The sequence below is a fragment of the Elaeis guineensis genome, chromosome 7 (genome assembly GCF_000442705.2).
Source record: "Elaeis guineensis isolate ETL-2024a chromosome 7, EG11, whole genome shotgun sequence".
Taxonomy (NCBI): Eukaryota; Viridiplantae; Streptophyta; class Magnoliopsida; order Arecales; family Arecaceae; genus Elaeis; species Elaeis guineensis.
This window is the reverse complement of record NC_025999.2, coordinates 34542032-34565744: the sequence shown is the minus strand read 5'-3', so window position 1 is coordinate 34565744 and position 23713 is coordinate 34542032. Positions and strand designations below refer to the sequence as shown.

General features: G+C 38.4%; 1 non-coding gene across 1 annotated transcript in view; it reads right to left on the bottom strand.

Annotated features, from left to right (window-relative positions):
* LOC105035795 (uncharacterized) overlaps positions 1 to 21346 on the bottom strand; it is a 48465-nt gene extending 27119 nt beyond the window's left edge. The window contains exons 1-4 of the transcript XR_012142644.1: positions 21133 to 21346; positions 20174 to 20384; positions 19634 to 20082; positions 19217 to 19529 (exon numbers count right to left, since the gene is read on the bottom strand). This is a non-coding gene — a transcript (uncharacterized protein). The remainder of the gene's footprint in view (positions 1 to 19216; positions 19530 to 19633; positions 20083 to 20173; positions 20385 to 21132) is intronic.
* Between the last annotated feature and the right edge of the window lie 2367 nt (positions 21347 to 23713).

Genomic DNA, 23713 nt, shown 5'->3' with positions numbered 1-23713 from the left:
GCAGCATCGAGAAAATCACTAACGAGTGAGCAGACATCCATGTGACTTCTCGTGTTGATCATGCTCCGTACTAGTTGTTCTCTAACAACCACCTGCACTCTTACTTCAGTGTCCCTATACTACAGACTCGAGAATCATCTGTCCGAAGAAAGTGATCCGTGCACCAGTCTATCCGAATCAATCATCGTCTCCATGATGATCCTATAATCGAAAGTAATTTAGGAATTAACCTTCAATCACACATGTCTCAAATTCTCAACTATTTGAGAATGTATCATCATTTGTTAATCCCTTGGACGATTCATGGACACATATATAATATGAATGAAAATAAACTGTCCGTTAAGTACAAAATTATATCTTAGAAATATGATTTGTGTCAGCCAAGATTAACTTCTAAGGTATACATCCAACAATTTTTACTTGCACTAAAGCCAATCTGTCATATACCTAAGCCTCATCTTCTCAAGATAGGCTTGGGTCTTTGGCTGACTAAGTGATTTAACCAGTGGATCTACCACATCCCATGTGGAGTCTACTCTCTGCACCTCTATGTATTTTACTCGAAGTAGTCATGTATACAGCCACTCTATGTGCTTGGACTTCTAGTGAGACCTTAGCTCCTTAGCAAAGGCTATGACGCCATTGTCTTTACAGTACAGTGTCATAGCATTTGATGGTAATATTAGAACCAGAATGCATCCTACACATCTACAGCGTACTCAACCTCTATTGATCGATTACTTGGAATCCTTCCAACATACCGAATCAACGTTGCACAAGAATACACCCTGATGTAGATACATCAGCATCCGTGTACCTCCCACTCTTAGCTCTGACCCTTCTTCAAACATTAGAAATAAATCCTTAGTCCTTCTCAAGTACTTAAGGATGTTTTCACAGCAATCCAGTGCTCCTAGCCTAGATTCGACTAATATCTGCTCACGACATTCACACCAATGGCTATATCAGATCGAGTACATAGCATGACATACTCCTATGCCCAAGTAGAGTTTTCTATGCTGAACCCTTTCAGTAGCTCCTTTATATACTTTTCTGTGAAAACCCAAACATCAACTTGGATCTTTCTCTATAGACCTTTATATTTTCAGAATAAAAGATGCTTGTCCTAGGTCTTTCGTAGAGAATTCTATATACAACCACATTTTAATCGATGTCAACATGGGACACTCCCAATCAAGAGAATATCATCCACGTACAATACGAGGAATATAACACCACTCCGACTGTCCATGTAAACACATGATTCTTCCTCGTTCTTGATAAAATCAAATAATTTGATCATTAAAACGAGATTTCCAACTCCGAGATGCTTGCTGACTTTGTGATCTCCATCATAGGAAATGAAATCCATAGACTACTCCATACATATATCTTTTCAAGATATCCAATCAGAAAAGCTATTTCACATCCTTTTCTCAGAGTCGATGTCCAATATCGCCTCATTGTAGGTTTGAGACCATCTCTATGTTCCCTATCTCCTATGAGAAATACTTTTTCTATATCCTTTGTTAAGCATACGTAAGTACCTTTCAGAAGGATGGGAGATCCTACTAGATCTTCGAGGTAGAAGAGGTACTATATGTACTGGCTCATTATGAATAGGTTCTACAGGTTCTATAACGTGTTACTCTTCAAAGACTCTCTTCGAGCTCAACTTTTCTCCCACTGCTTCATCTAGATAAACTATTTTTCAAGAAGATAGCATGAGAGCTCAAAATCACATTGTAATCCTTTAGAAAGAAAAAGTAGTATCCCAAACTCTTTAGGATCCCTATAAAACAAGCTCTCATAGACCTAACCTCTAACATGTCCGCCTGCTGTCCTTGACACGGGCTGGATATCTCCAAATCTTGGATGATCAAAATCGATTTCTTACCATGCCATATCCCATACGGTGTGGTAAGAACGAATTTAGAGAGAATCTTATTCAATAGGTAAATTTCAAAAATAAAGCATGTTCTCAAAGAAACAAAGATAAATCAATGATGTTCATCATGGACCGGTCCATATCTCATACGGTCCTTATCCTCTTTTCAGATACCCTATTGAGCTAAGGTGTACTAGAGAGGTCCACTATGAAACTATGCCATTTTCATGAGATAACCGAAAAATTCATTACTTTGATATTATATCCTCGATCTAATCGAAGTACCTTTAAAATTTTTTCGATTTGCTTATCTACTTCACATCTGAATTCTTTGAACTTTTCAAAGGATTCAAATTTGTATCTCATATACATACTCGTACCGTGAAGGATCATCGATAAAGATAATGAAGTAGAGACAATCTCCCTTGACTAGCATATCAAGTGGGCCGCACACATCAAATATGTACCAAAATAAGTATCTCAGTAGTCCTCTTCCCTTGTCCTATAAGAGCAACTTGATCATTTTTCTTCAAAGAGATGATACATAGACTAGATATGACTCAGCAATCAATGAGCCCAAAAGTCCATATTTCTCCAGTCTGTTAATCATTTCTTCTCCTACATGACCTAGCCTAAGGTGCCATATATACTTCAGATTTATCTACACTCTAGATCTCTCAGACCCCATGATATTCACTGCTTGCTCAAATAAGTTCACAGATGCATCACCATGCAAATGATAGAGACTGTCTCTAAGAACTTAATCCAGATAATAGTCGTAAAAGATAGATACCTACGGCCACAGCAACAACTCTTGCCCTATTGCTGACTCGAAAGATTACTTCACCTTCCCTCAACCCTCTACATTCCCTTAGACCCTACAATGAAGTGCATAAGTAGGCACTAGAGTCTAATACTCAACTGGGAGAAGAGGTAACTGTAAGATAAGTTTTAAGCAATTCTGACATGCCTTCTCAAGGCGTGTGCTTGTTTCTTTAGGCCCTTCAGGTATGTACTCTTTAAACTTTTTAAGGTCCCTGCGACAGTTATCAATATATTGACCAATTCAGATTTGACACTATCATAGTCATTCGTATGGTAGTTTACCACAAACTGCCCATACAAATCAAGAAGGGATCACAAGATCAAATCCACTAGCAATTTCTTGTGCATGGTCATATGGAGCTTTTCAAGCTTCTCAATATTTCTGATCATTATCAAATAGTGATCATCGACAAACTGCCCATCGCGCATCTCATACGTTGTGCGACTCTGATCACCTCACAACACTTGTAGATGAGTCAGTATATCTTTGGTAGTGTACATGTTCTCATGCATGTGTTGGAGTTTATCTAATATGGACGCCAACATATAGCATCTATCCTTATTGTCATCGTCCATCCACTTATTAAGTATGGGTCGTTGATCATGTGTTCGACGAGCTGATAACATAAGGATATCCTAGTCGAGAACATGATTTAATTTTCTAAAAACTAAGAATGATTCTTAGATTTTTGAGCCAGTGTATGCAATTGGTAACATAGGGATATCCTAATCGAGAACATGGTTTAATTTTCTAAAAAACTAAGAATAATTTTTAGATTTTTGAGCCAGTGTATGCAATTGATTTCGGTTAAACGGTTGATATCTAGGATTCAAGCTAGAGGGTTGAAAGCTGACATAATAATCAGCAGAAAGTAAAAATTTTAATTAGATATTTATACTTGATTTTATGTTTGCTCTAGGAACTTTTAGAAGCAAATAGACTTCCACTATTTTTTCAGATCTCACTCCGGATGAAAAAATGAAAATTCTAACGCGACAACTGAGTTTTTAATGAATACTGTGATCCCACCGATGCCGTGCACCTCACCTAATAGTTATTGGTAACACGTACACCGATGCGTGGATAACTCCTTGTCCAAATATTCTTTTAAGCATGTTATAGTGACTTGGTCTCTAAGTTATGTGAGCTCACCTAATAGTTATTGACTACACTCCTTAGTTAAGTCAACCCACTATTCACAAGCACGTGCAAAGCTGTCAGTGAATCTCTCACCTAACAGTTATTGAGCCCAGCCCCATCTTTATCCTGAAGCAACTCTTTGCTAATAGAGTGGTTGCGTGTTCCCAATGCAACTGAACTACGGTAACCAGCCGAGAACAATCAACGTCAGTAGCACGTCCGCACATTTACAACGGTAGATCATCTAGAACTTAATACTTATAGAGAGATTTGATTTCAGATCTCATCTAATCAGTCATCACATGATTGATCTAATTGATATAGGCTAAACCAAACCGCCAAACAATCATATTCAAGACTCAATCTTCCAAACTGACCCAATAAGTGGAGATCGATGGGAGCCTCCCCCTTAATGGATCAAAGTTCATAATTAAGTAACCACCTCTTAATTACTTGCCTTTGACACCAATTGGTCAATTGATCCAAATAGATTAGCTTAGGTGAATCAGGTTCGAGCTATAGAGCCAAATTAATGTTAGATGTGTGCCCTAAATACCAAATTGGCTGACACATTCCTGTACAAATCTAAGGATAAATTTTAATTTTGACTATAAATCAATAAATCGATTATTCTTCTATCACATCGTATACATTGTGTCTGTGATACATCCTTTGAGTTAGTAGGAATGTCAATTCATATTTTCAAGAGTTAAAAATTTAAGACATGAATTTACATAACTAACTCATAAACAGCTCCTGACCATAGGATCATCACGAGGATGGTGATCGATCCGGAAGATTGGTGTACGATCGCTTCCTTAGGGTAGATGTGTCTTGAGTCTACGGTGTGGGGACACCGGAGTGAGAGTACAGGTATTTGTTGAGAACAAAAGTACTGAGCGTAACCATATCGAGCAGTCATAAGGAAGTCTACCTTCTCATCGATGACTAGCTCGATGCTGCAGTTATGTGTCTAGTTCTTTAACCTGAGGTACATCGACAGTTCACCTTGAGTGTGTTATAGTTTGACTACACCATAACTCGATCTCCTAGCCATTCGGAACCCTGAGGTGTATGTTGGCTGTAGCATATTCATTGTAGGAACTAGGTCGCACCAAGATGGGATCTATCAACCTCGGTAGATGAGAGGAGTAGCCCTATGATGATCGAAAGATCGAGTCTTTAAGCCCATGGCCATGGCAGAGTGAAATAATGGAACAAGAGTTTTCCATTGGAGTTTCACATCGAACTCGAATCGATCGATTGATTCATATGACTGATGTTGGATTTGACGAGTTTACCTTAACCATAATTCAGTCGGGACTCATGATAGAGGAACTCAATCACACAGGTAGCTGCACCGAGAGGTTCGTCTTCAATTCTGATGGGTTGCCACCACATACTGCTAGGTGTCACTAGTGGATTTTGGGAGCAATTAGAATGATATTGATGATCGATCATTCTAATTGTCTGAATCAGAAGAGTTCTGGTCCATCGAAAGGAATTTCGATGATGTCGATGATGAGATCACGACATGTCTCATTACCATACGGAATTGAACCTAACTGGGTCACATAAACAAGGGTTAGGGTCTGGATGTCATCAATTGGGCTAACCCAATTGATTTGGATTAGATCCAATTAGGTTCAAGGAAATCATGCTAGCACTCGATTGAGCCTAACTTTCTCTCGTATAATCTTTTCTGTTTCTACTGAGTCAAATGTGATTTGACTCACCCAGAGAACCTTGAGAAGGCTTCTCTCAGTCTAAATAAATCTTGTCCAGCTCAGAAAAGGCTTGTCTTAATTCATGAGATGAATTTAAGACAAGTACCTACTAATTTCTGTCACCTGCCAATTTTATTTTAGGACATCTGTCAAATGTTGACATATGGGTCATAAATTGAAGAGAGTTCATTGGAGAATTTTTGTGGAGTGTCCACATGCCTAAACCACATCAAATTGGGCGCCATAATCAGATTATGGTGTGAGCCCAATTGGATTAAAGTGGGCACCCCAAATGGATAAGAATGAAAGAGTCCTGATAAACATAGACTCTTTGGCGCCACCTTGCTTGTGCTTATCTAAAGTTGGCGCCAACATAGGAGAGAGGGTGGGGGTTCTTATCTGATGTGATCAGATGACATCACTCCACCAATCAGAATTTTTTCAGAATTTATTGAAATTTTCTGATTGGTCGAATGATGTAGCACTGCGCAGCATACAGGGTCTATAAAATCCCTGTCTGCGCCTAGGATTTGGAAATTTCTGCCCAATACCCAGCCAAAACGAGAATCCTCTCCTCTTCTCCATATCCTCCCTGCTCTCCTCTCTCCCCTCTTCATGTCTAAAGAGTTGGACGTCCATCTAGCAAAGATCCAAGGCATGGTGATGCCTGGAACAGAAGGTTGCAGGACATCTTCGACAGGCTGCTGCTCCAACTTCAAAAGGAGTTCTGAAGCACTTCCAAATCAGATAGAGATCTGATTTTTGGAGCGTAGATTCGCGAGGAGAAGACGTTCCAGGTCCTGCTCAAGTGGATACCGGTAGAGGCCAGGCGCTTGCGTGGCTACATCAAAATCTCGGGCTGTGCTGAGATCATCTACAGGGTAATCAGATTACCCTTGAGGTATTATTTGTTCTTCATCCCTTTTAGATTTATTTTAGACTTAATATCAGATATGAAGATTAGATCTAGAGATTTAGATCTGAAATAAATATAGGATAAATTTTTTTTTTAAATTATTCCACCCCAGATTTGATGAAATCTAGAAGATCCTACAAAAGAAAAAGACGATTTTTCCTTCAACTGCTCTGACTCTATTTCAGATCTAATTTAGATCTGATTTTAATTTTAATTTATCTGATATTTAATGATTTCAGATGTCACATCAGATGTGATAAGATCTGAAATCAAAAATATTTAAAATTAAATCTAAGAAGATCTAATATGTATGAGATGCATGACTAGACTAGGATTAGTTGAATCCATGAACAGTATTAAGTTTTATGTTTTAATGAGATTAAAATATGAATTAAATCTAATTTATTCTCTATTTTTCTGATGTTATAAGTGTTATAATCAGATCAAAAAATAAAATTTTAATTTTTTCATAAAATTGATCTGTTACATGCCTAGACTAGTTGTAGAATTGTTCCAGTAACTTGTCTAGAATAGATTTAATTTTGAATAGTTCAATTTAAATCTTATTTTTCAGATATTACATGTGATGTATTAAATCTGAAAGCATGTTAATTAGATCAATTTTTGATACATGAGATGCATGCAAAACATGTATTAGTTAGATCTTAAATTGTATATGTGATATGTTAATTTAGATCTAACTAGTTTTGTAGTTAAATTTATATTTCTGATTAAGGTGTTCCTCATGGCCGTCTGATCATAAGAACGAAGTAGGATTTTAAGACCCTCTCTTTCCATTCAATGGGGTGTTCATATGACGTGTAGAGGTACCGTGCGTTCATCCTTAATCAGAAATCAAAACTTACTTTTCTGCAAAACCTTAGATCCTGAAATCTTAGGATTTATTTTACATATTTTGTTTATGAACCCAAACTTAATTAATGAATTAAGTTTATGAAATCAATTTGGTCTAAAATTGAGAATTTCAGATCTAAGACATTTTCATAAAATTGGGTTCGGGCTTGGGTAGCTCAATTAGGTCTAGCGGTTGATCAAACCGAACCAAGAGTTGGTTAGGTGGGATCATGAAAGCTAATAATTGACCAGCCTAATAGGATTAAGTCTGGATCAAGGTCGAATCATATTTAGATGTGACTCGATCAAGTTAAGACCTAATTTGGCTAAGTGGTTAGAGCCTGGATTATAGGCTAACCCAATTAGTTCTGGTTCGACAATTTGGTGTCTAAGGTAAGTTGGGCAGATGCGACCGACTGATTTTTAATTGGGAGCTACTCGACTCGAATGCGTTCTTATCGAGTTAATGGCATATCCCTCCCACCGATCTCACTTACCTGGCCATATGTGTCGACTCAGTTGTGATTAGAGGTGACTAACAATTCGAGCTAACCCATGCCACTAGGTTAGTTATAATTGTTATGACTATGTCAAGTCAAGTTTAATGAGACCTAAATTAAATCTTCCTAAGAAAATATTATGTCTAGGTCTTCCACCATTGTGAATGTGCGGGTCCTTCCCGGGGTTGATTGTTCTCGACTGGTTACAGTGGCTCAGTTGCATCGGGAAGACGCAACCATGTCCATTAGGCATTGGATGCTACGGATTAGAGGATGGGTTGGGCTCAATATTCCAGATACGGTGAGGGACCCAATCAGGAATCTAGTTCGTGCAAATGGTGGGTTTGGCTTAACTAAGGATTGGAGCAATATTCCGGATACGGTGAGCTTCATGAATTAGAGACCAAGTTTTGGGTGCACCATGATTAGAGGATCATTGGACATGAGTTGTCCACTCATTGGTTGACCCATCACCAATAACTGTTAGGTGAGGTGATGAGCCAGTCGGTGAGACCGCACCACCCACTAGAAATCACTGATCACGGAGATTTTCACATCTCTACCAAGGGAGTGTAGGGATCTGAAAAAATAGTGGGAGCCTAATTTGTTTAAAAATGAAACCCCTAAACAAATTGGTTAAGTCTTATTATAAAATCTAACTAGAAACTTTTGACTCTCTACAGGAAACATGTCTGCCTCAAACCACCTGATCAAAATACTAGACACCCACAGATTGACTGGACCCAATTTCTAGGACTGGTTGAGGAACTACAGAATTGTTCTGGGTTCCGAAAAATTGACTCGTGTCTTGGATCAGGACCCACCTACCATGTCAGCACGTCCGACTGCTGAACAAAGAGCGTCTCTGAAAAAATGGACGAATAATGATAACAAAGCAAGGTACTACATGTTGGGTGCAATGTCTGATGACTTGCAGCGCCAACATGAGAACATTTTGACTACCCGCCAAATGTTGGCTCACCTACAAGAGTTATTTGGTGAACAGAGTCGCGCGGCCAAGTATCAAGTCTGTCAAAGACTTTTTAAGGCCAAGATGCGTGATGGGCAGTCAGTCCAAGATCATTGTTTGACAATGATCAAGGATCTTGAGGAGCTTGAAAAGCTCGGTATCATCTTAGACAAGGATTTTCAGATTGATGTGATCCTTCAGTCCTTGTCCGATGCATATGGTCAGTTCATCATGAACTTCCATATGCATAAGATGTAGTGTACCTTGACCGAGTTAATGAACATGCTGGTTACGGCTGAGCTTTCCATGAAGGGTTCAAAAGGCTCAGTTCTTACTGTAGAGCGGACTTCTTCCAAGAGAAAATCTTTTGGAAAGAAAAAGAAGTCTGCGAAGAAGCAGAAGGTGGATGGCAAGAAGAAGAAGACAGACCGAAGAAAAAGGCTGCTGATAAGGGAAAATGTTTCCACTGCCAATCAGACGGCCATTGGAAGCAGAACTATCCTCAGTACCTGGCCACCTTGAAGAAAAAGGATGGTCCTTCTGGAGGTATGCTCATTTTAGAATCTAATCTTACGGTTTCTTCTGCATCCAGTTGGGTGCTTGACTCTGGTTCTAATGCTCATTTGTGCACTTCTATGCAGGGTCTTGAGGAGAGCAGGAGGCTGAGGGATGGAGAGATGATCCTACGCGTCAGGAACAGAGCAAGAGTTGCTGCTGTGGCCACGGGAACCTACCCTCTGCGATTACCGTTAGGATTAGATTTAGTTTTAAGAGACTGTTATTATGTGCCTGCAGCAAGTAGGAATTTGATTTCTGTTTCATATTTAGCACAAGAAGGCTATGTGATTAGCTTTCATAAGGACCATTGTAATATTTTTTATGAAAATAATAAAGTTGCAGATGGTTTTCTTATTAACGGTCTCTATCAGCTACATATTGATGTATCTGTATTTAATATCGAGCAAAATATGAATGCCATAGAAATTAAAAGGCCTAGAGATGTTTAAATGATAGATATCTGTGGCACCTAAGGCTAGATCATATAGCGGAAGATAGAGTTAACAAATTGGAGAAATCTGGACTATTGAGTCCGTTGACTTTCGAGTCATATCCAGTTTGTGAATCATGCCTTCAAAGCAAAATGACCAAGCTTCCTTTTGTGGGACATGGGGAAAGGGGCACAGACCTACTTGCTCTAGTACATACAGATGTGTGCGGCCCATTTGATGTGCCGACTAAAGGCAACTACGTCTACTTCATTACCTTTACCGATGATATGTCCAGGTACGGATAAGTGTTTCTAATGAAACACAAGTCTGAAGCCTTTGAAAGATTCAAAGAATTCAGACATGAAGTAGAAAAACAAACAGAAAAGTCCATTAAGATTCTTCGATCAGATCGAGGAGGTGAATACCTTAGTCGGAAGTTCCTGGACTATCTTAAGGACAATGGCATAGTCTCTTAATGGACTCCACCTGGAACGCCTCAACTCAATGGGATTTCAGAACGGAGAAACCGGACCCTATTAGATATGGTCCGTTCCATGATGAGCTTCACAGACCTTCCTGAATTTCTTTAGGGATATTGTCTCATGACAGTAATTTATGTATTGAATAGGGTTCCCTCTAAAACCGTTCCTACCACACCGTATGAGATATGGCATGGTAAGAAGCCAAGTCTGAATCATCTCAGAATTTGGGGTTGTTCGGCTCATGTCAAGAGACAGCAGACGAACAAGTTAGAATTCAAGTTTTTTAGAGCTCGGTTCATAGGATATCCTAAAGAGTCATTAGGATACTATTTTTATATTCTGGAAGACCACAATGTGATTGTAAGTCGAAATGCTATTTTTCTTGAAAAACAGTTTATTCAAGATGGTGGCATCGGAAGAATAATTAAGCTCAAGGAGAATGTCTCCCAAAAGCAACGAGCTAAAGCACCTGAGAAACCAAATCAATCAGAACCAGTCCTAACACAACCTCTTCCACCTCGTAGATCGACTAGGGTTTCCCATCCTCCTGAAAGGTACTTAGGTACCATACAAGAAGATGTAGAAGAAATGTTCCTCACGAGAAATGGGGTTCATGGTGATGATCCCAAAACCTATAACGAGGCGATATCAAATATCGACTCCGAGAAATGGTTAGAGGCAATGAGATCAGAAATTGACTCGATGCACTCAAACCAAGTCTGGACCTTGGTAGATCCACCTGAAGGTATTGTACCTATTGGGTGTAAATGGATCTTCAAGAGAAAGATAGGTGCAGATGGGAATGTGGAAACATTCAAGGCTAGGCTCGTAGCAAAAGGTTATAGTCAGCGCGAAGGCATTGACTATCAGGATACCTTCTCGCCGTAGCCATGTTAAAATCCATCCACACATTGCTTGCTGTTGCAGCCTATTTCGATTATTAAATATGGCAGATGGACGTGAAAACGGCGTTCTTAAATGGACATCTTGAGGAAGATATCTATATGGAACAGCCACTTGATTTCACATCCAGTGATGATGATCACAAGATCTGCAAGCTGCAAAGGTCCATTTATGGACTTAAGCAAGCATCTCGGAGTTGGAATACTCGTTTCAATGATGTGATCAAAACGTTTGGTTTCATCAAGAACGAAGAGGAACCATGTGTGTTTAAAAAGGTCAGTGGGAGCGCAATTGTCTTCCTCGTATTGTACGTAGATAACATCTTCTTAATTGGGAATGACATTCCCATGTTAACCTCAGTTAAAGTATGGTTGTCTAAGAAATTCTCTATGAAAGATCTAGGAGAGGCATCCTTTATACTGGGTATTCAGATTTATAGAGATAGACCAAATAGGATGCTCGGACTTTCACAGAAGATGTACATAAAGGAGGTGCTAAAAAGGTTTAGCATGAAAAACTCCAAAAAAGGTTTATTACCTTTTAGACATGGCATTCATCTCTCCAAGAAGATGTGCCCTAGCACACCTGAGGAGATTGAACGCATGAGCAAGATCCCTTATGCTTCGGCAATAGGGAGCCTCATGTATGCCATGCTATGTACACGACCTGATATAGCCCATGCTGTGAGTATCACAAGCAGATATCAGTCGAATCCAGGCGAAGAGTACTGAACTTCTGTGAAATGTATCCTTAAGTACTTGAGAAGGACTAAGGATATGTTTCTAGTCTTTGGGAATGGAGAACTCCAGATTCAGGGATATACAGACTCAGACTTTATGTCTGATATAGATGATCGAAAGTCGACATCTGGGAGTCTGTTCATTTGTAATGATGGTGCAGTTAGCTGGAAGAGTTCCAAGCAGACGGTGATTGCTGATTCCACCATGAAGGCAGAGTACATTGCTGCATCAGAAGCTGCAAAGGAGGCATTCTGATACAAGAAGTTTGCCGCAGAGCTTGGAGTGATGTCATCGGATGCCATACCTCTTTACTGCGACAATAATAGCGCCATAGCCCTAGCTAAGGAGCCAAGGTCTCACTAGAAGTCCAAGCACATCGAGCGACGATTCCATCTGATCCGTGATTACCTCGAAAAGGGTTATGTCGAGGTCAAGAGAGTCGACTCCACAAACAATGTGGCAGACCCGCTGACTAAGCCATTGGACCAACAAAAGATCGAAGCTCACCTTGAGAAGATGGGATTTAGATATGTAGTCAATTGGCATTAGGTCAAGTGGGAGTTTGTTAGATGTGTGCCCTAGATGACAGATTGGCTAACACATTCCTGTACAAATCTAAGGGCAATTTATAATTTTGACTATAAATCAATAAATAGATTATTCTTCTATCACATTGTGTACATTGTGTCTATGATACATCCTTTGAGTTAGTAGGAATGTCGATTCATATTTTCAAGAGTTGAAAATTTAAGGCATGAATTTACATAACTAACTCATAAACAGCTCATGACCATAAGATCATCACGAGGATGGTGATCGATCCGGAAGGTTGGTGTATGATCGCTTCCTTAGGATAGATGTGTCTTGAGTCTACGGTGTGGAGACACCAGAGCGAGAGTACAGGTATTCGTTGAGAACGAGAGTACTGAGCGTGACCATATCGAGCAGTCATAAGGAAGTCTACCTTCTCGTCGATGACTAGCTCGATGCTGCAGTTGTGTGTCTAGTTCTTTGACCTGAGGTGCATCGACAGTTCACCTTGAATGTGTTATAGTTTGACTACACCATAACTCGATCTCCTAGCCATTCGGAATCCTGAAGTGTATGTTGGCTGTAGCATATTCATTGTAGGAACTAGGTCGCACCAAGATGGGATCTATCAACCTCAGTAGATGAGAGTAGCCCTATGATGATCGAAAGATCGAATCCTTAAGCCCATGGCCATAGAAGAGTGAAATAATGGAAAAAGATTTTTCCATTGGGATTTCACATCGGACTCGGATCGATCGATTGATTTATATGACTGATGTTGGGTTTGACGAGTTCACCTTAATCCTAATTCAGTCGGGACTTATGATAGAGAAACTCAATCACACAGGTAGCTGCACCGAGAGATTCGTCTTCAATTCTGATGGGTTGCCACCACATACTGCTAGGTGTCACTGATAGATTTTGAGAGCAATTAGAATGATATTGATGATCGATCATTCTAATTGTCTGAATCAGAAGAGTTCTGATCCATCGAAAGGAGTTTCGATGATGTCGATGATGAGATCACGACATGTCTCATTACCATACGGAATTGAACCTAATTGGGTCACACAAATAAAAGTTAGAGTCTGGATGTCATCAATTGAGCTAACCCAATTGATTTGGATTAAATCCAATTAGGTTCAAGAAAATCGTGCTAGCACTCGATTGAGCCTAACTTTCTCCTCGTATAATCTTTTCTGTCTCTACTGAGTCAAATGTGATTTGACTCACTCAGAGAACCTTGAGAAGGCTTCTCTCAGTCTAAATGAAGCTTGTCCAGCTCAGAAAAGGCTTGTTTTAATTCATGAGATGAATTTAAGACAACATCTGCTAATTTCTGTCACCTGTCAATTTCATTTTCGGACATCTGTCAAATGTTGACATATGGATCTTAAACTGAAGAGAGCTCATTGAAGGATTTTTATGGAGTGTCCACATGCCTAAACCACATCAAATTGGGCGCCATAATCAGATTATGGCGTGAGCCCAATTGGATTAAAGTGGGCATCCCAAATGGATAAGAATGAAAGAGTCCTGATAAACATGGACTCTTTGGCGCCACCTTGCTTGTGCTTATCTAAAGTTGGCGCCAACATAGGAGAGGAGAGAGGGTGGAGGTTCTTATCTGATGTGATCAGATGACATCACTCCACCAATCAGAATTTTTTCAGAATTTATTGAAATTTTTTGATTGGTCGAATGATGTGGCACTGCGCAGCATACAGGGTCTATAAAATCCCTGTCTACGCCTAGGGTTTGGAAGTTTCTACCCAATACCCAACCAAAACGAGAATTCTCTCCTTTTCTCCACGTCCTCCCTGCTCTCCTCTCTTTCCTCTTCACATCCAAAGAGTTGGACATCCATCTGGCAAAGATCCAAGGTGTGATGACGCCTGGAACAGAAGGCTGCAGGACATCTTCGACAGGCTGCTGCTCCAACTTCAGAAGGAGTTCTGAAGCAATTCCAAATCAGATAGAGATCTGATTTTTGGAGCGTAGATTCGCGAGGAGAAGACGTTCCAGATCCTGCCCGAGTGGATACCGGTAGAGGCCAGGTGCTTGCGTGGCTACATCAGAACCTCGAACTGTGCTGAGATCATCTACAGGGTAATCAGATTATCCTTGAGGTATTATTTGTTTCCTCATCCCTTTTAGATTTATTTTAGACTTAATATCAGATATGAAGATTAGATCTAGAGATTTAGATCTGAAATAAATGTAGGATAATTTTTTTTTTTTTTAATTATTCCGTCCCAGATTTGATGAAATCTGGAAGATCCTACAAAAGGAAAAGGCGATTTTTCCTTCAATTAGATCTTTAGGTTAATCGATTCTACATATGGATGTCAATTAATTTGATCAACAATAATTGTATGATCTTAAGCTCTATTGACCCAATCCTAATCAACACTTAACTCGATTTGATCAACTGCTAAATCAATTTGGACCCATTATAGTCAAATAAAAATCCTAGGTGTAAACCAATTACATGACCTAATTTGATCTACCCATGACCAATCCCTCATGCACAAACATAAATTTCAGATCTTAAATATAAATTTTCATATCTAAATTCTTTGCATGAAAAGTAAGTTTTCGATCTCAAAATAATTTTCAAATCATGTATACAATCATATATCACATATATGAATTAAATTCAGGTTATAAAAATTAATTTCAGATCTAAACATGCAATCACATATCATATATATGAACAAAATTCAAACCATGAAAACTAATTTCAAACCTAAGCATGTTTTCATATATCATATATACAAATAAAAACAGATCTCGAAACTCTTTTCAGATCTAAACAATAATACATATATCATATATATGAATCAAATTCAGATCTCGAAATTCTTTTTAGATTTAAATATGTTATGGTATCAAAACTAGTTTTCAGTTTTCAGATCTACGAAACAATTTCAGATCTAAACCACTACTCATATATCTCATATATGATAAATAATTAGATCTAGAAACTAATTTTTCAGATTTATATTAACAATCACATATCTATACATGATTTAAAATCAGATCTAAAATCGTTCAACATTGATGTAGGATAACTTTTTCAACATAAAGGGCAAACTCTTTATTAGGACAGCCTTGATTCATATCAATGTCGAACAAATCATGATATATCAGATCTAAAAATATTCATACATCTCATACATGAATAAAAATCAAATCTAAAATTTTGTAAATACTTTCAAAGCATCCAACATCGATATAGGACAACCTTTTCAACATAAAGGATAAACCTTATGCCAGGACAACCTTGTTTCATATCAACATCGGATCTATATCAGATTAATTTCAAATCTGATTTAAAAATCAGATCTCATCTTATTCTCATGCATATGAACCCGTGGCTCTGATACCGCTGTTGGATTTTAGGTATTTTGCATGCAAAGTTCATATGATGATAAATAAGATATAAAGCATCTGATTTCAAAGATTAAAAATTTATTTGCGATCGAATTACATACCTGAATCGCAGAACCCCTCGAATCCGGATTGTGGATGCCTTCAAGTTCTGATATAGCCGCGCACATGTCCGACCTCTATGGGTATCCACATGAAGCCTAATCTGATCAGAGGCTCTATATTCTCTCCGAGGTGCTAGCTCCCTTACAAAGAATACTTCCTTAATAGTTGAATAGGATCTCCTTCAATCTCCAAGACAATCTCAAGAAGGAAGAAAACAAGGTGTATGAGAAAGAAAACTTGGAGAGGAGAGAACCTTTCTCTCTTTCTTCATAGAATTTTTCCATGCCCCCAAAGAGAACCCATGCCCAAAAGCAACGCCCAAGAGGAGTTTTCTGATGCTCTCCCACGTCCATAAGCCCCTCTTTAAATAGGTGGCGTCCAAAAGCCATAAGGGGTTGAGTTTGTGTAAGACCAGGCTTGACAGGATCAAACCCAGTCAAACTAGGAGTCTTGTTTTGATCCAATCAAAACTAGATCAAATCATATTTGATCTCCACCAAAATTGGACATAAAAGAGGTAGTGTGAAGGTGCTTGGGCTGGTCCAACCAAATGCCAAATCAGATTTGGCATTGGGCTGAGGTGGAGCAAAAAGAGAGGTGGTGCCAAAGAGAAATCTTAGTCCAACTAGGATTCATTTGTTTGCTGATTTAAATCCAATTTAAATTAATCTAATCTTAACCAATTTAGAATTAGTTAGCAACTAAATTAAGTTAATTCCTAGTCCAATTAGGAACTCAATTAAATCTGAATTAAATCCTAATCTAATTAGAAAATTGATTCAATCAAGTCCTAATCAAAGTAGGAATTGTTCTCCATATGCAATTGGATTACCTTATAAACCAATTAGGCTTGATCTAATTAAATCCAAACCAATCTAAATTGAATTTAATTCAATTAAATCTGATTTAAATTCCATAGCTCAATCAGATTGAGCCACACAGCAGTCTAATTGCTTATTGATCCTCCTATAATTCACTAACACTTAGTGCATCTTTTAATTATAACTTTTGCATTGGATTAATCATCAATCACATTGATAATTAAATTCTATTGTAATTCATAATCGTAACTTAACCATCTGATCAGTCAGAAATTTCTATTATGTGTGACCTCATAAGTTCTATTCTGTCTGATAGTGAGATATACCATGATCTCTATCATAGTATCATTGAAACTATTTTCAATGGATCGGAACAATTTCACTCTCACTCAACAAAAATTGTCGATCCAGAACAATCCTAGTGAACTCTCACAATCCATCAATGATACCTAACAGTATGTAGTGACAACCCAACAAAATAAAAGTGATGAATCTCTAGATGCAGTTACCGTGTGATTCAGTCCCTCTATCGTGAGTCCCGACCAGATGATAAGTTATGAATAAATCGTCAAACCTCGACATCAGTCATATAATAGATTTAATTAGCTCAAGTCCGACTGTGATTCTAATAAAAATTTTTTTCCATCAATCACACTGCTATGGTCATAGACTTAAGGATTCAGTCTCTCAAATCTTATAGGACTACTCCTTTCTGCTAAGATTGATAGATCCCATCTAGATGTACATTTTGCTCCTACAATGGATCAACTATCGCCAACATCCACTACAAGGATCCATTGAAACCATATTTCTATGTAATCAATTTCAACAATCTCACCATGAGCAGTTATGGCACCACAAGTCAAAGGACCAGTCACACAACTGCAGCATCGAGAAAATCACTAACGAGTGAACAGACATCCATGTGACTTCTCGTGTTGGTCATGCTCAGTGCTAGTTGTTCTCTAACAACCACTTGCACTCTCGCTCCAGTGTCCTTGTACTGCAGACTCAAGACTTATCTGTCCAAAGGAAGCAATTTATGCACCAGTCTATTCGGATCAATCATCATCCCCATGATGATTCTATAATTGGAAGCAATTTAGAAATTAACCACCAATGACACATGTCTCAAATTCTCTACACTTTGAGAATATGTGTCATCATCTTGTTAATCCCTTGAATGATTCATGGACATATATACAACATGAATGAAAATAAAATGTCCGTTAAGTACAAAATCATATTCTAGAAATATGATATGCGTCAGTCAAGATTGGCTTTTAGGGCATATATCCAACACCCCTAGTCAGCCTCCCAGGATCGCTAGGACCATATCTACTTAATGGCTTTTATGAATATATTCCTATTAATTTATATCTCAAACCTTTTTACCCTTCACATCCCATACTAAATCCCAAACATGTCCATCTCCTATTGCTGAATCATTAGCACTTCTGTTTTATGACCAAAATTTTACCATATTGTAAAGTTTCTCAGTCAAGTGATCCTAAAGAAAATGCATATTATATCTTTCATACATCAAATAAAACAGAGAACTGATTTAGTTTGAACAGAATGAAAACACCTATATTGGACAAACTGAACATTTATTGGGATCAACTATAAAGCAGGTCTCATAAAGCCAACTGATGTTGTTACATTCAATGGCAAAGCAGGCATAAGCAATGCTCAGTACGAAATAACCTGGATGTGCAAATAAAAAAAAATAATTTAAAATCAATACCATACAAAAAAATGAAAGCTTTTTCATTTCTTCTTCATATGTTATTAGAGGCCTTGATTATGAATTATTAGGATACTTTCAATAGACTTCCTTGCTGATACCTTTCATGTTCTCTTTGTTTTCCTTCTATGGTTTAGATCCCAAAATGTTTTGGAAACATTTTTTGATAAAATGTAACTTCTTTGTGGTATCAAAAGGAGAACTATGGGGGAAGAAAAGTGGCAGATGCAATCTTCTAGGATAATTGTCAAATTCAAAGCTCTATCTTTTTAATGGAGTATAAATGATGGGCTCATGTTACACAAAAGTTTTCAAGGAAAGAATATCTTGACTGGAAAGTATTTGCTTAAATATGAACTCACTTTTGGCAGGGAAGTGTGATTTATTTGTGTATAAACTACCAACTAGTCGGTACAATGGATATGCCAAAGGCAGTGCATAAACCACCAACTATGCAGTTCCATCAGCTTGAAGAAAAGCTGCAAGCTTCAATGTAGTAAACATGTTAGTACTTATGTCAAGGTGACTCACTTCCATGACATATCCCACAATTGCTTCATGGCATTAGCAATATATCACTGGTAATTTCATCAGCTTCTTCCAGTTCTTTTGAAATTTAAAGATTTTGGTATTATGTAAAATTCATCATGTATGGAGCATTTAAATTGAAGGATGCATACCAGGGTTACATATTTGTTTTCATTGTATTTTCTTTCCCATTCTGTCTGAGCATTTTCCTCTGCCTGATACTGACCAATGAGCTGGGCCTGCTGTTCTAGGGCTTTTTCCATCCCTTCACCTCTCCCACTTCCAATTGCATCAGTATCTTCATTTTTATCATTAAGAAGAAATGGAATTGATGAATCTGGAGACATGTTTTCTATCACATATCTGGAATGAGGCTGGTCGTGATTAATGTATGACCATGTAACTGCTGTCTTTTCACGAGCATCATTAAGGATATGCTTGTCTTTGTCATCCTGTGCCGCTGATCTGGTGAAACGAAGACATAATATAAAAGAAACTAAATTGGGGCAGGGAATAGAAGTGGCGGAATCAACAAATGGAGCAGGATTAGGGAGGTTATAGAAGAATACCCCATCTCCTTCTGTTTTATCTTGCGGCACGACTTGCCTAAGTGATATTTTGGAGAAGATCCAGCAGTTGATATAAAACTGCACCATCTCTGTCTTTGCCTGATTTGCTTTGCCTTCTGCTTCTCATGAGAATCTGGGCTACTGCTGCGGCCTTTCCATGATATGCTACCAACTTGAGAGGGAGAAACTTCGAGCTCTGAACCTGACAGTGCATCCTCAACTTCACTCTGCTCCACTTTGGAGGCTGTGGAAGTCTCATCTTCTTTAAAAGTATCATCAGACCCTTTCAAACCACCAGGAACTTCATCTTGGTCAGAGCTCGAATCAGTCAGCTCGGAAAAATCACCAATCCCCTGAGCTTCTAGAATGGCAAGAACTTCTTCAGCAGCCTTCTCAGCATTCTTCCTCTGGATTGTAACAATCCTAAGCTGTTCCTCCAACTCCATGACCTAAACAACCAACAACACCAAATCCAGTTCATCTGAAGAAACAGCCCAGGGAAAAGAAAATAGTAATTAAGAAAACAATATGACGCCTAACCCTTTTAGCTAACTGGTCAGCTCTCTCTTTTGCAGTTCTCGATATGGACCTTTCAGAAAGCAACCTAGCACGAAGAAACTCGATGGTCATTGCTGTTGAGTCGCCCATAATAGTCTCCAGGAGAATATCACCCAAATTTCACCTTTCCTTCCAAAGCCTCACCTGGACTTCTGACCACCCTTCTCCTCAAACACGAACGGAACTTATTTTCCTGCATGATCAACACAAAACAGTTAGAGCACATGTATAATTAGAAGGTGGGGGAAAAATGAAGACAAAAGAAAGACAAGCATAAAGCAACTAAAAGAATTCGAATACACTAAATTGTTTTGATCTCCAAAACAAACTAACCAGGCTGGATACCTAAACATTCAGAATGCAGATGGGAAAGAAAACTGAAGGACAACAATCAATATCCAGTCCCACTGTTTTATCCAAAAAAAAGAACTTCCCAGAATTCTTCGACCATTTAATTTATATAACCTTATTCATCCAAGATCATCTATCTCAGAGTAGATCACACAGTTGCATCTCTCTTGATATATCCACATGATAGCAACGAACAAGTAAAACCACTTTTAATGACCAAGCAGCAGAGTTCACAGTAACCAGATTTGTTTGAGTTCCAATGCAATGAAAGACATCCGAACCCAACAACGGCGAAGATAGACAAATCTACGATAAAAATGTTCAAACAAACCCTCATCCCCAGAAAACACGTAAATCCAGAACCGGAGAACCAAGATCTAAGTAGCAAATTGCCCAAAGTTCTGCGAACCATCTAGAAATAACTCACAGATCAGCACAGAGTCGATAATTAGCTAAGAGAGAACTATTCAAGAAACGGAATCAGGCATGATCCATAAGAAAACCCTAACTCCGTCAAGAAATGGAACCCCAGGACATATCCAAGAATCCAATGCGAAGAACAAGAAAAAGTAGATGATGCTATGAGTTACCGATCTCCATGCCCGGACGAGAGATTCGAGATCCTTTCTTCCTCCTTCGCCACCACGGCCGGATTAGAGGAGGGCGGGAGCTTCAGTCGATGGCGCGGTGACAACCCGGAGGAGAAGCTGGTGTTGTGTTACGAAAATGGTTTAGCAGTCAATGGAGAATGGTGTTTAGGCATTGTTTTGGCCCTGTGGCTCGTAGCACGAAAATGGTTGATGGTACGTTAATATGAGATATATATATTTAACAAGTGTTATTTGATTTACAGCTGCTATTGCATCCGATCTCAAATTTTGCGGTCGCTTCAATTTAAATATTTGGAAACGCACAGTCCGTAACTTCAAGTTATGGATCTGTAGACAACTAATTAATAAGTAAAATGCTGCTTGACACATAATTTCATGAAAGAAAAATTCTATTCCAATTTACCTATAAGATGGAACAACGTAAGTAGTAGTATGTTGGATTAGTTCAAAATAAAGGAACAGAAGATTGCATTAGATGTTATTGCAAGCTACCCTTATGCCATTTCTCTCCTCTATTTTGATTCAGTCAATGAGACCTATTCTCAATCCCCCCAAAAAAAAAAAAGCTACCCTTATGCCATTTCTCTCCGCTATTTTGATTCAGTCAATGAGACCTATTCTCAATCCCCAAAAAAAAAAAAAAAATTTGAGCCTAATTTTCCCATTTTCCTATCAAATTCATGCTAAAGGCCAATCAACTTCTTCCTCCAAAAGCAATGGAACAATTGTACTCTCCACCCCTGCCATATGAGAATGAATCATAAAGCCTACATCTTTATTATAGCCATCTAATATTTTCTGAATTATTTGGTATTGGCTACATCTTTCACTCCCATTCAAAGACATAATTAAAAAAAAAACAAAAGAAAGAAAAAAAATAGGGATACTTTTAAGCCAAGCATATATTATGTTCTTTTTTTGTTTTTATCTTTCTTCAGTGAATCATGTGCAAATTTAAAGGAGAATAGAGACCAACTTCATATCTACATGTCTTTGATTTTTCCTATAATTTTTAAGAACTCTAAATCTATTTATCTTGAAATATGATAGCTTGTACAATTCATTGTGGTCTTGTACAATAGAATGGATATGATTAGGAGTCTTAGCATTTTTAATCTAATAATTGGTTAACTACTACAAGTATTTAAAAAATAATATTTATATCTCTTACTTTTACTAATATCTTAGAAAATTCACACATCATTGTTCTCAAGCATTCAGAAAAAAGAAAAATATTTGTGTTCTTTTAAATGCATCCAAAAGGGCTTGAAAGAACAAGAAGTGCATTGATGCATATTATGAGTATTTGGACTTTACAATGTGTCTTGTAATATAGATCATTAATTATTCTTGTTGTTGTTGATCTCCAAGCTAGCATTGCGGTTGGCCAGGGGGTAGCGGGCTTAAGTGGATGATGCCTCCCTCAGATGAAAGCGGCCCTGCAAACATAAGTCCCTCACCAGAAGTATTTTCAATGGAGATCCTGCAATGCTCAAGTCAATAGATGATTGGAGAATAAAGGAAGGGAGGGAGGGAGAGAATAAGAGGAGTTTCTTTTGTTATGGATTTGAGACTTATCTGAGGTCTCTTGCTTTCCTCTATTTATAAAGGGGGGGTAGCAGTGTTTCCTATAGCGGGCGGTATCCACTACCAAAAGATACGCACGAATCACATCAGTGAAGATCACGCTCCACATTTTGGATGCAAGATGGGTAGGTTGCTATTTGAATGTCACACTGATCTTTTTTCGTGTGGTTATAAATGCCTTATCTGACCGATTGCCTTTTAGAAGTGGTGGCCAACTATTTTAGACTTGTCTCCTTCTCATCTTCGATCGAGGTGGTCAGGTCAACCATGGCTAACCTCAAAAGTCCTTGTCTTTGGCCAAGGTCGAGATAATGCAGTCGTATCACTTATCCCTCACTTTCAAGTTTGAGCTTGCATGGAGGTCGGACGAAGGGAGTAGGTGCCTATGATCGAGACCAAGCAATGGTCGAGGCCAAGCTGTCCATAATAAATGTGCCTCATGTTGGGAATAGTATCCCAAAGCCAATCGTCAATCTATTGACGGTTGTGCTCCTTTTTGTATTAGTATATGAATTATAAATAAATAAAAATTATTTTGATATTTTTTATCACAAAATATTTCATCTTCTAATGAACTCCTGTGTTGTGGTGAAGTCTTAGGACTATTTAGACTCGACAAAGGAGGATTTGTCGTTTAGTCCTTAAACCTGTTCGCAATCAAATGATACGTTGTTACCAAGGACGACAACGTTTATCAAGCATAGGTCGTTGTGTGCCATATGAGTTGATTGTCCTCTTAATCAAGGAGTGTGAAGATACTGGTATGGCATACAGATGAGATGTAAGGGTACATCTGCACTGAACGTGACCGACTCCGGAGTATTTTCTGCTGTCAAGATTTATCCCGATGGGATATGGGTATAACTGTCCCTCCGACTTGAGACCGCCACGGTGACTTGCAAGTAATTCACTGCACTTAGGCACTGGACTACCTGAATTTCTAATTCAGTGATGGAAAGCTGTTGGGTGTAGT